Below are 16,763 nucleotides of genomic sequence, written 5' to 3' on the forward strand. Positions count from 1 at the left end.
CGGGATGTACAGCTGCCAAATTTTGTGGCAACTCAAGTTCATAAGCCACTAAACCGACCTTTCGTAAAATTCTGTAAGGTCCAATATACCTGGGACTTAGTTTCCCTTTCTTGCCAAATCTCATAACACCTTTCATGGGTGAGACTTTAAGGAACACCCAATCATCAACGGAAAATTCTAAATCCCTTCGTCTCACATCTGTATAAGACTTTTGGCGGCTCTGAGCTGTTTTCAAACGCTCCTGTATTAACTTGACTTTCTCCATAGCTTGATAAACCAAATCTGGTCCTAATAACTCTGCTTCACCTACTTCAAACCAACCAATTGGTGACCTGCACCTTCGCCCATACAGAGCCTCAAATGGTGCCATCCCAATACTAGCATGATAACTATTATTATAGGAAAACTCGATGAGTGGTAAGTGATCATCCCAACTACCTTTGAAATCCAAGACACATGCGCGCAACATATCCTCCAGAGTCTGGATAGTATGCTCTGCCTGGCCATCTGTTTGGGGATGGAAAGCTGTGCTGAGGTTCACTTTGGTACCCAATCCTTTCTGAAAGGATTTCCAGAAATTCGCTGTAAACTGAGCTTCACGATCTGAAATAATGGACACTGGTGTCCCATGCAATCTGACAATCTTACTAATATACAGCTTGGCATAGTCTTCTGCTGAATATGTGGTCTTGACTGGCAAAAAGTGTGCTGACTTAGTAAGCCGGTCAACGATCACCCAAATAGAGTCGTGCCTCTTAGCTGAACGAGGTAAACCTGATACAAAATCCATATTGATCATTTCCCATTTCCAAACAGGAATATCAATATTCTGAGCCAAGCCACCAGGCCTCTGGTGTTCAGCTTTCACCTGCTGACAGTTCAGGCACTTAGCTACAAAATCTGCCACACTCTTCTTCATGTCGTTCCACCAGTACATCTCCTTGAGATCATGATACATCTTAGTGGAACCTGGGTGAATAGAATACCTGGAATTGTGGGCCTCCGACATGATTCGCTCTCTGAGTCCATCTACATCTGGGACACATAATCTGCCTTGGTACCTCAAGGCACTATCATCTCCCCCTTGTTCAAAAGCCGTTGTCTTATGTTTGTGAATCCCTTCCTTCAGCTGCAATAAATAGGGATCACTAAATTGTTTCTCCTTGACTTTAGCGACTAGAGAGGAAAGAGTACTATTCTGAACAACCACCCCACCGTCTCCGGATTCTAAAAGTCGGACTCCTAGATTGGCCAAACGGTGAACTTCCTTCGTCATAATTCTCTTATCCACATCCACGTAGGCTAAACTCCCCATGGAATGCCGACTAAGAGCATCCGCTACAACATTCGCTTTTCCCGGGTGATAAAGAATATCCACATCATAATCTTTAAGCAATTCGAGCCATCTCCTCTGTCTAAGATTTAGCTCCCTTTGCTTGAAGATATACTGCAGGCTTTTATGATCCGTGAAAATATCAACGTGCACCCCATACAAATAATGTCGCCATATCTTAAGCGCAAAAACTACAGCTGCCAATTCTAAGTCATGAGTCGGGTAATTTCTTTCGTGAACCTTGAGCTGACGAGATGCATAAGCTACAACTTTACCATGCTGCATTAAGACACATCCGAGACCAACTCCCGAAGCATCACAATAAACCACGAATCCTTCGGTTCCCTCTGGCAAGGTCAAAACTGGGGCAGAAGTCAATCTTTTCTTCAGCTCTTCAAAGCTTCGCTCACAAGCATCTGACCATTGGAACTTAATTTTCTTTCGAGTCAACTTGGTCAACGGAGCAGAGATAGAAGAAAATCCTTCCACAAAGCGCCGATAATAACTTGCCAGACCCAAGAAACTTCTTATATCAGAAACTGAAGCGGGTCTGGGCCAACTCTTTACGGCGTCAATCTTTTGAGAATCAACTCTAACACCTTCACCCGAGATCACGTGGCCTAAGAATGTCACTGATTTAAGCCAAAACTCACACTTTGAAAATTTTGCAAAAAGCTCTCGCTCCTTAAGAGTCTGCAACACTATTCTGAGATGTTCTGCATGTTCGGCCTCATTACGGGAATACACCAAAATATCGTCAATAAAGACAATGACGAATAAATCGAGATAAGGCTTGAAGACCCTGTTCATAAGATCCATAAAAGCAGCTGGTGCATTTGTCAACCCGAATGACATAACGAGAAATTCGAAATGGCCATAACGGGTCCTAAAAGCTGTCTTAGGAATATCCACTTCTTTAACCTTCAACTGATGATAACCTGACCTGAGATCAATCTTGGAATAACATTGGGCACCTTGCAGCTGATCAAATAAGTCATCGATTCTAGGAAGAGGGTACCTGTTCTTAATGGTGACCTTGTTCAGCTGTCGGTAATCTATACACATACGTAAAGAACCATCCTTCTTTCGGACAAATAGGACTGGTGCACCCCAAGGCGAAACACTAGGCCTAATAAACCCCTTATCAAGTAGATCTTTCAATTGGGCTTTTAACTTTTTTAACTCCGCTGGAGCCATTCTGTATGGTGGAATAGATATCGGCTGAGTATCGGGAAGTAAATCAATTCCAAACTCAATCTCCCTGTCAGGAGGGACTCCTGGAAGATCTTCGGGGAAGACTTCCGGAAATTCATTTACAACTGGAACAGATTGAAGAGTTGGAGTTTGAGCATCTGAATCCTTGACCCGAACTAGGTGGTAGATATAGCCCTTGGAAATCATTTTTCTGGCTTTTAGGTAAGAAATGAATCTACCCCTGGGTACTACTGAATTACCCTTCCATTCTATGACTGGCTCATTAGGAAACTCGAATCTTACCACCTTAGTTCTACAACAGACTGTGGCATAACATGAAGCTAACCAATCCATACCCATGATCACATCGAAGTCTACCATTTCTAATTCTGCTAAATCAGCTATGGTTCTGCGGTGGTAGACTAAAACTGGGCAACCCTTATACATATGTCTAACTGTGAGTGATTCTCCAACGGGGGTGGACACTTCAAAGGGTTCATACAATTTTTCAGGTTCAATACCAAATTTCTTAGCAACAAAAGGGGTTACATAAGATAGGGTGGATCCTGGGTCAATAAGGGCATATACATCGAAAGTAAAAACTGTTAGAGTACCTGTAACAACATCTGCCCGAGCCTCTGCATTCTGACGGCCTGTCAATGCATACATGCGGTTTCGCCCCCCGCTTGCGTTCCCAGCCCTAACTGCATTGCTCCCCTGCTGGGCCTGATTATTACGAGGGACTGCTGAATTTGTGGTTTGCGTCATATTACCTCCGGTACCTTGCCTAGCTGATGGACAATCTTTCTGAATATGGCCCCTCTGGCCACAACCATAACATACATTCCTGCCCATGAGACACTCACCTAAGTGTTTCTTATTACATTTGCCGCATATCGGATAATTATAGTTCGACTGACCCCCACTAGTTTGAGAGTACGAACTTGATGGCCTGAAATTCTGCCTCTTATCATTGCGGAACTTAGGGGGTGGGGCACTTGCTGTGGACGGAGCAGGTGCTGCTGACCTGTTCTTGAAGAAGTTCCTATTTCGGTTCCCGCTGAACTGTCCGGTAGATTTGACCCTCTTGTTGTACTCCTTGTCTTTCTCTTTTTGTAAGGCTTCTTCCTCCTTTAGCCTTGTCTCCTTGCCCTGCACAAAAGCAACCATCTTGGAAATAGTCATGGTCCCATTTTGTGCAACAATATTGGCTCCATCATACAAATGGGAATCAAGACCTCCCACGAATCTTCTCACTCTTGCCCTCATATCAGGTACCATGTGTGGGGCATGCTTTGCCAGACTAACGAATTCCAAATAGTATTCTTGAACTGGCCTGCCATTTTGCTTAAGTTTCAGGAACTGTTCGGCCTTAGCCTCTCTGAGCTCTATTGGCATAAAGTGGTCTAGAAATGCGCTAGCAAATTCATCCCATGTAGCATCAGGTGTACTCTCACCTCGGGACAATTCCCAAGATTCATACCACGTGTTAGCAATGCCCTGTAATTGATGAGCTCCAAAAGTAGCTGCTTCTGTTTCGGTAACTGTCATAATCCTGAAGATCTTTTGGAGAGCGTCAATGTAGTCCTGAGGATCTTCATCCTTTTTCGTTCCCGTGAATACTGGGGGATTCATTCTGAGAAAGTCCTTTGCCTTAGAAGACTCCCCATTACCTCCTGAACTTGGCCGAGTTTCCTGACGTTGGGTCTGAGCTGCTACTAGCTGGGTGAGCATATTGATAGCACTCCTAACATCCCTATCCGAAGCATTCGGAGGTGTAACAGTAGAGGTGGTTGGAGCTGTTGCCTGAGTCGGAACAGTATCTTCGTGAGCTACTTCGGCGGCAGCCCTTTGGCTAGTGGCTGTGTTTTTCTTCTTGTAAGTTCTTTTGTAAGGCATTTTCTGAAAACACGTATACGCACGAGTTAGGAAATCATCCTAAAAATACTGCTCTAATTGCACGATCTAGAATATGAAAGAAATGAGACAATCCTGAATGTCCTGGTGGTCAACTGTTTATATGTGTGGGGCCCTCACACATATAAAAGAGACCCCGCTAGACACGGTTTCATAGACTCCCTAAAGACACTTGAACCTAGGCTCTGATACCAAGCTTTGTCACGCCCCGAACCATGGCCTGGACGTAACACGGCACTCGGTGCCTGACTACATGTGACCGAGCGAACCACATGACTTGCTGAACTAACATGATTTCATATTATAAGCGGAATATGACGTGAATGCATGATGAACCTTTGTACAACATAATAGGTCATATTACATAATAAAGTACTTGTTTAAACATGAGTGTGCCCAAATGTCCATATGACTTCAAATGTCTATCATGACATAACTGATTTGTCTAGTCTATGAAACCTCTATTTTGAGTTTGGACTGGAAGTCATACGTACTGGGACAAGGCCCCCAGCATACCTTTACATGCAAAACTACATAGAGAAGACAATGCTTAAAACCCCGAATGAAATGGGGCTCACCAATAAGCTAGCACGAGCAAATCCTAATGATCAGAAGCGTCGTCCTGTAAATCCGTAACTGCATCGTGAAATACAGGCCCCCGGGAAATAAAAGGGGACGTCAGCACATTGAATGTACTGGTATGTAAAGCAACCGGAAGAACAACATGGGACATAGAATAACATGATAGGAACTAAAAACTGAAAACTGGGACATGAACATGAGCATGAGCATGAGTACATAACATGGAATTGAAACTGAAACTGAGTACTGAAACTGAACATAAAACATGAGTACTGTAAGCATGAGATAATCTGAAATGATCTGTAATAATCTGTAATACTGACATAAACCACCACGGGGAGAAGCGTGGAGTCTGATCTCTGCCCGATCAGCTAAGCCATCTCGTACCTTGCCGGGGCACGAGACATGAACATAACATAAATGGATCCAAATCCCTCAATGGGGAACATATGAAGGAATCGTCCTACTGGGCGGAGCGATTCTTATCCTACGTTGGCATACGTAGTTTCAGGCTATCTGAGCCTTCTCGGTATTATTACAACTCCCGAACATGAAAATAACATAGTTGGCTAAGAAGCCCATGACTTTCGTGAATTAACTTGTACTTGTCTTGAAATCATGATTTTCACGAAAGGACTTGTAAACATATTTTCATGAAATAACTTGTAAAAATAACTCATGCAGTTTCATATGAACATAATGAGAACACATGAGAAAGAATTCATGATTCATGGATTAAGCTAGGATTCCTAATGTCCGAAATGGAGGTTTAGGAACACAATAACGAACATACATATGGAATTCATGTTCATACATACATACATAATTACGGGCTACCAATACATTGGGTTTAATGCCCTAGGATTTGAACTTCATAGAATTTACTAAACGGATCACGGGGAAGAACATAGAAGTTCCCACATGTGGATGGAAGTTCTACATACCTTAACCTTCCGCTTTTGAGCGTATCACAATGTCCTTCACCCCCTTCAACTTCAATCTATAGCATACAAGTCATAGGGATTCTATATTAGCAACAATATCCATGTTTTGTTCATCTAAGTATTTTATCAAACACTTAGTGGGCATGAAGCTCTATAACCCTCATTAATGGTGTTTTCTTCACCAAATCCCCATTCTCTTACTTCTAGTCATTTCTACAATCCCATTTAGATGCAATTAACATCATTCTTCATAATCCATATGAATACAACAATCCCAAATCAACAACCCAACAATTCTAACATAGTTCATATAATTATCTTCAACAACCCAATCATTATTCTCCCAATAAATCATCAATTCACAATTATAAATGATTTGGGAGTAGAAATATTACCTTTTGGGTAGTCACCACGAAATCAACACTCCCAAGCCCGATCTTTAGCTTAAAATGACGACCACAACTCGTACTACACTTTATCCTTCACGAGCTTTAGGATTTGGGGCCTTAAAATTGGTTGATTTTCTCCTTCTTCTCTCTAAATTTCTCTCTCTCTTTTTCCTCTCTCTAAAATCTGAAATGTGGGGAAAAAATGAGGCTTCTAGGGTTTCATTTTCTTTAAATACCAAGGGAAAATGGGTTGACCCAACTTGAAAACGGGTCGGGACTGTTCTGTCTTAAAACGTCCATATCTCCCAATCCCGACGTCGCTTGTGAACCCACAACCTATGGTTGGAAAGATATTTCAATAATCTACAACTTTCATTCTTTGAGTTTTCCCAAATTCTCAACTTACGATGGGGTTATGGCCTCCCGAAGTCAGTTGACCCGAATCTCAAATGCGGACTAAAACGCGCCCACGTTACGGTACCGTAACACAGGGTACGGACCGTAACGTCGCGTCGTACCCTGATGAAAATTTCCAGAAACTTTCTGGAAATTTTCCCTGTGTTACGGTCCGATGTTACGGGCCGTAACACAAGGTACGGTCCGTAACACGAAGGGACGGACCGTATCTTGGTGAAAATTTCCAGTGAGGTTCTGGAAATTTCGTCTGTGTTACGGTACACTGTTACGGTCCGTAACACGAGTTACGGTCCGTAACTCGTCACCGTAACGCAGGCGATTTTCCAGCGAACAGGCTTCAGTCAATGGGGCATAACTTTTTGCACATATATCCATTTAATCCCCATAATATACCGTTGGGAATCTTGTTAATAGGGCTACAACTTTCAACAAGGAAGTTCTTCCAGATTCACAACGGATCAAGGAGTGATCGTTGCCCAAAATAGACCTGTCAACCCACTAGAACTTTAATGATATGAGTTTAAACTTGGTTCCAAGATGCGGGGTGTTACAGTTCTTATCCCCCACAAGCATATCGACCTCGTACCAGCTCCAACTTTCGACCTAGGCCGAAATACAAGAAAGAGAGGCAACAGAGAAAGGAGGCCTCTGGAAAACTTCCTAGACTATCAGTCTCAGTTCCAGAAGTTGATAAGGATGAATTGGTTAAAGGGACCCAGAACTTGTTTGCTGAGAATAATTCGATTGAAAATGATAATGGTTCAAGTAATGCTTACGTGCAACTTAGTGGCTAAGATGACAACTTTGCAGTTGGGAAGTCACTCCTCTCTCCTCTAGGAAGTAGTCTTGGTAGTTTGTTTTGATGTTCTTTCTGTTATCCGGGTTATTCTAGGGTTGTAATCTAGAATTTTTTTTGCTTGTTTTAATGTCCACAACCCTTCTATCATTTTGTTCAATAATTATAAAAAAAAAAGTTTTTGTTTTGTCATTTCCTAGTATATTTTCTTTAATTTTTCTTTTGTATAGTTCTTTTCAGGCTGATTCTAGTGACATGACATGCATGCGGATATTTTTCGCCAGATCTTGAAGGCCAGTTTAATTACTAAAGAAATGCACCCAAAAGATTGAAAATGGTGAAGAAAAACCTGTGAGGAAATATTAGAGTGCTGAAACATTTTGAGAGTAAGCTGAAGTCTGGCTTGAATGAAACTAATATGATCACTTTGGGAATCATGAGAATGGCACTAGTGTATAACAAAATGTTGATCCCAAGTGATTTGAAGTGGGCCAATATTAAGAGAGGTCAAAAAGCAAGTTCGCTCCAATTAACTTGAGTCATCCATTATAAAGAAATACCATATAATTTTCACTTCTCATTCTCGAATCGCATGTTTGTACTTGATATTTTAAATGATTGGTATGACGAAGACATTTCATTCTGCTATCTGAACATTGTGTCACCCTTTGCTAGCGCTTTTGAGCCTTAGTTTTATTTTCTTTCATATCCCTCTTTTGGAATCAAAGTACAATACAAAAAAGAGTCGGAAGAGAAAAAGTGAAAAGGTAAGGAGAAAGCCAAAATGAAGAGAAAAGAAAAAAAAAAGCAAAAAAAAAAAAAAAAAAAAAAAAAAAAAAGAGAAACACACAAGAAATGAGCTTCCGGAACTACGTCTGACCTGATTCTTGTCTCGACAGGATACGTAGGCAACCCTATTCTGGGGTTCGGTCCAACCTAAATAAGATTCGAAATTTCCCGTTTCAAAGAAACTAGGACAGAAGTTATTTTTCCTTTTGAGTCGATTCCAAAAGTTGTAAGTCTCACCCCTATTATTTTTGTGTTGTCTTCGAGCCTCCACGCCATCCTTTCTTTTCAACCCTATCCAAAGCCACGTTACAACCAAAGAAAAGACCTTCAGATCAATCATTGAGAATGTCAAGGCTGAGCACGCTATGAGTACAAAATATTTGCTAACGAGCATCACCTGTCTGCGTAAGCATAAGGGAAGTGGAAGAAGAGAATGAAAATGAGAGAGTCTTACTAGTGAAAACCTTCACAGGCACCATAAGGCAATGAAGATCTGAGAGAAATGAAAATGAGAGTCTCTCACTGGTGAAAACCTTCACAGGCACCATAAGTCGACGGTGAGTCGAGAGAATAAAAATGAGAGAGTCTTACCGGTGAAAACCTTCACAGGCACCATAAGGCGACGGTGAGTTGAGGGAATGAAAATGAGAGAGTCTTATTGGTGAAAACCCTCATGGGCACCGTAAGGCGATGGTAAGATGAGAGACAAATAAAAGAGAGAGGTTTAGTGATGAAAACACTTCGGAGCGCCACTAGCCGAATGAGATTCTTGAGCCTGTTGAATAGGTTGGGATATGGAGCCTTGATTGAGTCGTCTATGTAGAACGGGTGGAGAAAGGATTTCAAAACTTGCTACTAGCTTTTCCAATTGCGAAGCAAAACATCTGGCTAGCACATGAAGGTAGCATGATTCAAAGTGGGTAGAGTACCCAATGAGTTATCGCTCATTGATAGATGATGGATTCATGAAAATATATGGGATCAGTAGAGTTTGAATTAATAGGCACCATGAAACAGAGGTATTGGTATTGGTTTTGATTTAAAGTCACCGAAAGTCACTCCGATGGCCATAATTTGGGTCAGTGGTCCAACGAGCCGACAGCGAGCACAGACTATTTGAAATCACAGCTAAATAGAACAAGTGCATGAGCAAGCACCTTCAGAACCAAGGCCACAAACCAACCACCACATTTTAAAACTCACAATTTTTCTTTGTTTGAAACAGGAATGGATATTATCCTCAAATCAAAGGGTCAAAGCTTCAAAAGGTACAATGTCTTATTTTTGCCGATGCAAAAGGCAATGTCACAACATATGTTTGCAAGCAACAAAAATTGATCGACTTTTCAATTATGAATACTTTCACCCCTAGGAGATGCATTTCCTAGTCCAGGTCGTAGGAGACACACTTCCTAACCCAAAGCTCTACTCCTAGGAAACACACTTCCTAGTCGAGTCTTTATGTTTAACCACTAAGAGACGCACTTCTTAGTCAGGGTCTTTCAAGTTTTGCGTTTAGGAGACGCACTTCCTAATGCAAACCTTTACTCCTAGGAGACGCACTTCCTAGTCGAGTTTTTCAGTCTAACCCCTAAGAGACGCACTTCTTAGTTTGGGTCTTCCTGGTTTTGACGTTTAGGAGACGCACTTCCTAATGCAAACCTTTACTCCTAGGAGACGCACTTCCTAGTCGAGTTTTTCAGTCTAACCCCTAAGAGACACACTTCTTAGTTTGGGTCTTCCTGGTTTTTGACTTTAGGAGACGTACTTCCTAACCCAAAGCTCTACTCCTAGGAAACACACTTCCTAGTCGAGTCTTTCAGTTTAACCCCTAAGAGACGCACTTCTTAGTCTGGGTCTTCCTGGTTTTTGACGTTTAGGAGACGCACTTCCTAATGCAAACCTTTACTCCTAGGAGACGCACTTCCTAGTCGATTCTTTCTGTCTAACCCCTAAGAGACGCACTTCTTAGTCTGGGTCTTCCTGGTTTTTCACTTTAGGAGACGCACTTTCTAATGCAAACCTTTACTCCTAGGAGACACACTTCCTAGTCGAGCCTTTCTGTTTAACCCCTAAGAGACGCACTTCTCAGTCTGGGTCTTCCTGGTTTTGACGTTTAGGAGACGCACTTCCTAATGCAAACCTTTACTCCTAGGAGACGCACTTCCTAGTCGAGTCTTTTTGTCTAACCCCTAAGAGACGCACTTCTTAGTCTGGGTCTTCCTGGTTTTTGACTTTAGGAGACACACTTCCTAATGCAAAACTTCTACTCCTAAGAGACGCACTTCCTAGTCGAGTCTTTCAGTTTAACCCCTAAGAGACGCACTTCTTAGTCTGGGTCTTCCTGGTTTTTGACTTTAGGAGACGCACTTCCTAATGCAAAACTTCTACTCCTAGGAGACGCACTTCCTAGTCGAGTCTTTCAGTTTAACCCCTAAGAGACGCACTTCTTAGTCTGGGTCTTCCTGGTTTTCCACTTTAGGAGACACACTTCCTAATGCAAATCTCTACTCCTAGGAGACGCACTTCCTAGTCGAGTCTTTCAGTTTAACCCCTAAGAGACGCACTTCTTAGTCAGGGTCTTTTAGTTTTTAAATTTAGGAGACGCACTTCCTAATTTGATTCATTACCCCTGGGAGACGCACTTCCTAGTTAGTACATTTAATTTTACTTTCTTATTTTACAATTTTGCTAACACTCACCAAAAAATTCCTGGTGCAAACTGGGACAAAATGTTTTTGTTCGTGTTATTTGTTTTGATAATGTGCAGGACCCGCCTGAAGAATGGGAAGAAAGTCAGGACCCGCCTGAAGAATGGGAAGAAAGTCAGGACCCGCCTAAAAAATGGGAAGAAGTCAGGACCCGCCTGAAGAATGGGAAGCAAGTCAGGACCCGCCTGAAGAATGGGAACAAGTCAGGACCCGCCTGAAGAATGGGAGCAAGTCAGGACCTGCCTGAAGAATCGGAAAAAATTCAGGACCCGCCTGAAGAATGGGAAGAAAGGCAGGACCCGCCTGAAGAATGGGAAGAAAGTTAGGACCCGCCTGAAGAATGGGAAGCAAGTCAGGACCCGCCTGAAGAATGGGAAGCAAGTCAGGACCCGCCTGAAGAATGGGAGCAAGTCAGGACCCGCCTGAAGAATGGGAAGCAAGTCAGGACCCGCCTGAAGAATGGAAAGCAAGTCAGGACCCGCCTGAAGAATGGGAAGAAGTCAGGACCCGCCTGAAGAATGGGAAACAAGTCAGGACCCGCCTGAAAAATGGGAAGCAAGTCAGGACCCGCCTGAAGAATGGGATGATCAGGAACCCGCCTGGAGAATAGGGCCACCTTTCAATTTCAAGTTCAGGAACCCGCCTGGATAATAGGGACATCTTTCAATTTCAAGTTCAGGAGCCCGCCTGAAGAATAGGGTGTACTTTCAGTTAGAAGTAGCAGGAGCCCGCCTGAATAATAGGGTCAACATTCAACTTCTTTTCAATTTCAAGCTCAGGAGCCCGCCTAAAGAATGGGTGTACTTTGAGCTGGTTTCAAGTTTAGTCAGAAGTAGCAGGAGCCCCGCCTGGAGAATAGGGATGACTTTAAATTTTAAAGTTTAGAAACAAGTATGAAGATTCAAGAGAAGCTGCATAGATAGGGTCTTGTACTTGTATTTTCTTTGTAACTTTTATTTTTCATTTTGATGTAATAACAGGAGTCGCGGACCGGAACCTCGACAGGACCTCAATCGACTCCCCCAACTCAGTATGTTTCATCACCCATCTTACCTCTTGAACTACACGAGACCTGATTCCCTTATAACCCGGGATATGTAGGATGCCCAAGGCCAGGGCTCGGTCATATTTTGCTCCATTCCTTTCCCTTCCTTCAAATAATGGTCGGGTCCAAATTTGTCTCGTTGTCTACGTCTTTGTCAGAGAACGCTTCGCGTCCCCAACCAAAGAGGGACATGCTGTAGACACGTAATTTTGACCCTCCCCATGTGTTTCATCTTAGAGTTTTAAATATTTCTTTTAATTTTAATTTTGATGTGTTAGTTTTATTCTATTTTTATTTAGTAGACTTATTTGCAAAAATCAAAAAGAACAAAAAATATTTGCTACTTTTAGAATATAAGTTTTGTTTTAATTTGCAACAAAAGAAAGAAAATTTCCCAAAAAAAAAATATGTTTTCTTAGTTTCGAAAGTTCTCACAACTTTTGAGTTTTATAAAATAGTTTTAACCTACTATAATAGTGTTATTTAATTGGGAGAATTATTTTCTTGTCATTTTGATTTCGTTTCAATATTTTGGGTGATATTTTATTTTATTAAATTAGTTAGTATATTTTATTTTAGTTTAAGTTTTCTTTTAGATAATTCAAAAAATATCTCATTACTTTTGTCTTTTTCCCTAACCAACTCACACATGATATCATTCCCATTTTGACACCTCAGCTAGAATAATTCTTGCTCACTACTCCACTCTTTCACAAAAATATACCACCTCACCACAAAATGACAAAGTTATATAACAAACTTTATCACAAATGAGGGGGGTTCACGTTTTTGGAGGAATATTATGGTTAGGGAATGGGCCCCACTCTTTTAATGTTTGTTGGAGGGCAAAACAAATATTTTTATATATAGAGATAGAGAGGAAAAAAAAGGCATAGGCATAGATGGAAAACAGAAGATTGATATAGAGAGAGACGGACAGAAAAAAAAAAAATCCTCTCCATCCAAATACTCGTCATCATAATCTTCCTCAAACCAACACCACCACCGCGTCATCTCCAACTTTACCGGCAATGTAAACTAAGAGCACCGCCTGAAACCACCAATAACAACACCACATAATCACCGTTCAACCATGATAGAACTATGGGTTGCCGCTGTTAGTCCCGACGAACGTCATCTTTTCAGCTCCATTGTTGTTGAGACGAGGTTTGTCGAGGTTTGAGGCTACGGTTAGTTTGTTCCGGTTTGAGGGTTTTGTCGCTGTTCATTGCTACGGCTACGTTTACTCGCTGGAGTCTTAGCTTGCTGTATTAAAAATGGTTCATTATCAATCTAATTCCAAAGAATATTTCGGCTCTGTTTGAGGTCCATTCTCCTCTTTCTCTTTGATTATATCTTTAATATTTTGTGACTCAAAGTAATCTCAGTCTCATATGTATTTCCTTGCCAAGGAGTAATTCAATTCGAAAAATAAGAAGTTCATGTTTGATTGATTTAAGATGCAAGTACGTTGATATGCATGAAGGAATGTTAGCTCACAATTTCTTAAATAAATTTTTGCATTGGTGTTTCATTCCCTTGGTTGACATAATGGATTAGATAAGTGTAATTCTCTAAATGTTAGCATCATATTAGTGTGAATGATTTGCGCCGAATTTGTTATACTGTAATGGATGTTTCCTTTTGGATAATGCCTGAAGACGATAAAATGGGCCATGTGGTTTTGCATTGAGAATGGATTAGTTTAGTCATTATTTCTTTGATAAATTAAATGGATAAAAAAGAATGGTTTATAACGTTTTCTTCTTTTGGGCCGAGATTGGTTTAAGGCCTAACTAGTTATTAATTGTGAGATGAGTGACACGAGGTGTGAATTATTTCAAATTTCGTTGTCAAAGGAAAAGAAAAGAGCGGAAAAAATCAATTGTAAGGGAACAAGATGGGTTGCGAATTTATTCAAAACCCGTTGTCAAAAGAGTGAAAATTTACCCGAATAATAATTTTAAGCCTTGGATTTTAGAGAAAAATAATTGCCTTTAACGCTAGATGAGCTTTAGGCACGTTTCAAGATGTTTGTTTCGATTAAGAATGCGGTTACGCATCTTATTTCGAGACACTTTAGACAACTCAAGGATGCGGTTACGCACCTTGGCCGAACTCGTATTAATAATTAATTTTGTTTCGAATAAGAATGCAGTTATGCATCTTACATTGAGACGCTTAAAAGATTCGGAATGCGGTTACGCATCCGGTTTAAGACCAATAAATGTTCAACAATAAAAGTACGAGCAAATCAAGACTCAAATACATAATATATTCAAAGATTAATTTAAGCTAAGTATAAGTCGATAAAGCGACCGTGCTAGAACCACGGGACTCGGGGAATGCCTAACACCTTCTCCCCGGTCAACAGAATTCCTTACTCGGTCTTCTGTTTTTGCGGACCATAATAAAAGTGTCATTTCCTTTTGATTAGGGATTCATTAGGTGACATGGAACACCAAAACTCAATTCGAAGTGGCGACTCTGAGTAAATACATAATCCCTTTTCAAAACCGTCACTTCAAATGGAAAAACCCTTTAATAATAAAAACCTGCGCGTTTATAGCGCGGGGGCGCGAAAAAGGGGTGTGACAGGGTCCATGCTTTTACTATCAAGGGTTTATTGTCAAAGTGGTAGAATCCACCTTGAATTGCATCATTCATCCCTCCTTCATTATCAAATCGTACCATTATTAGTCCATTCTTCATCATAGCAATTTTATTAATACCCAGTTTTCCCCAAATCCGTTGGATGTACCCATTAAGGACAGCAAATGGGGGATGTGCACCTAGTACATAGCAAACAACTGAATTCTGCCAATATTCAACCTCAGAGCTTATATCATCTACATCTACTTCTCCAATTAGCTGATCCCCAATACAATCCGGGTTTACAAATTCCAATTTGAACCCAGCATTTGATAGTTTTGACATATCAAAATCATCCCAAAATCAACCCGGCACTCTTGTCCTGTTGCTCGGCCTCTTCTGCCCAGGATTTCCTACCTCCACTTGTGTTACCTTGAGTCGCACTAGTCCAATTCTCCAGTCGTTCCTTTGCTAGGGTGATTGGTTTAGTACTCGGTGTTTTCGTGCCAATCTCTGGTGATTTTGGCTCCTTTGAGGTGGGATTGTCACTTTCCGTTACCTTCTCCTCTGCAACCCGCTTCGATGTTGTACCCACTGGCTTTTCTTTCCCAACAATTTCACTCATCGCACGTGTTCTCATGGTTCCCGTCTCCGGTCCCGTTTCCCTAATTGGTGTTTCTGACGGGTTCGCAGCCTTCCCTCTCTTCCCCATGGAGAAGCGCACGCTATGCTAACATGCACCGAGAGAGCCAAAGCTAACCACCCTCTTTTTTTTACTACACCATTGATATACTACACAATGTTCTTCAAAACTATTAATTATTTTAATAAAATTTATGATCAAAGAATCTGTTAATTACATAATCAGAGACATATATCATAATCTTACCAATTTGTTTTGTTGTATAATCATCTAGTATCCAGAACCTATGGAAGTGATTGGTCCAAATCTGTGTCGATTACGGCACATAAAGGTAAAGTGCTCGTTACCTAGAGTTTTTTTCATTTTCAAAGTTAGAACCAGAAACCTCTGATTAGATTGAAAGGATTACAGGTCTCCTGCTAAACCCTTGGTGGTATAAACCTACCAATAAATACAACATGTTTTGTCAATTTACTTGAAGAAAGGAGGTGAATTGTAATAGTTTTTGAAGCCTTAAGCATGAGTAGTTGGACACAAAGTTTTAAAGAGGAAATTGAGAAACATTGGATTACCCATATATTCGTCATTAACAAGATAGTAGCAATGTACTATGAAGCTTGCTTAGGGCCTTTCTACTTGACTCTAACATTGTATACAACTTGCACTTACGTATGTGTGTTGGTTTTCTTCATATTTTAGTGGATTTTTTAGATTTTACCTCATTTAATTTGCTCAATAAATATCTGTAATCCAAATGATTTGGTTATGCTACTTATACGAGTAGGAGTGTCAATTTCAAACTTCTTTACGTAATTAATCAAATTTGTGCAAACTTTTATGAGTTACTTTGAAGATGCCATTATTGATGAATGAAAAAATGGATCGATGTCTGTGCGTGCCAAACTAGGTCATGTATGGCATGTGTTATTTGCTTAATAAGTAGAAAATTAACCTAACCTTTATGTAACTAATCAAATCTGTTCAGATTTTTATGTATTAAAGATGTACAATCTAAAAAATCCACTAAAATATGAAGCTTGCTTGGGGCCTTTCTACTTGACTATAACATTGTATACAACTTGCACTTACATGTGTGTTGGTTTTCTTCATACTTTAGTGGATTTTTTAGATTGTACCTCTTTAATTTGCTCAATAAATATCTGGAATCCAAATGATTTGGTTAGGCTACTTATACGAGTAGGAGTGTCAATTTTACGGATCTCTCAAAGGGGTTAACCTAAACACGAGCAACCCACTCTGATACCAATTAATAGAATTGACTCCTAAATAGACACAAGCAAGGAGGGGGGGGGGGGGGGGGGTGAGTGAATTGGGTCTGTGACAATTTTCGCCTAATTTAAAACTTTTACTGAATTTTTTGATTTTAAGGAACAGACAAAGACAAACCCCT

This window comes from Lycium barbarum, chromosome 2 (assembly GCF_019175385.1).
Source record: "Lycium barbarum isolate Lr01 chromosome 2, ASM1917538v2, whole genome shotgun sequence".
Lineage (NCBI taxonomy): Eukaryota > Viridiplantae > Streptophyta > Magnoliopsida > Solanales > Solanaceae > Lycium > Lycium barbarum.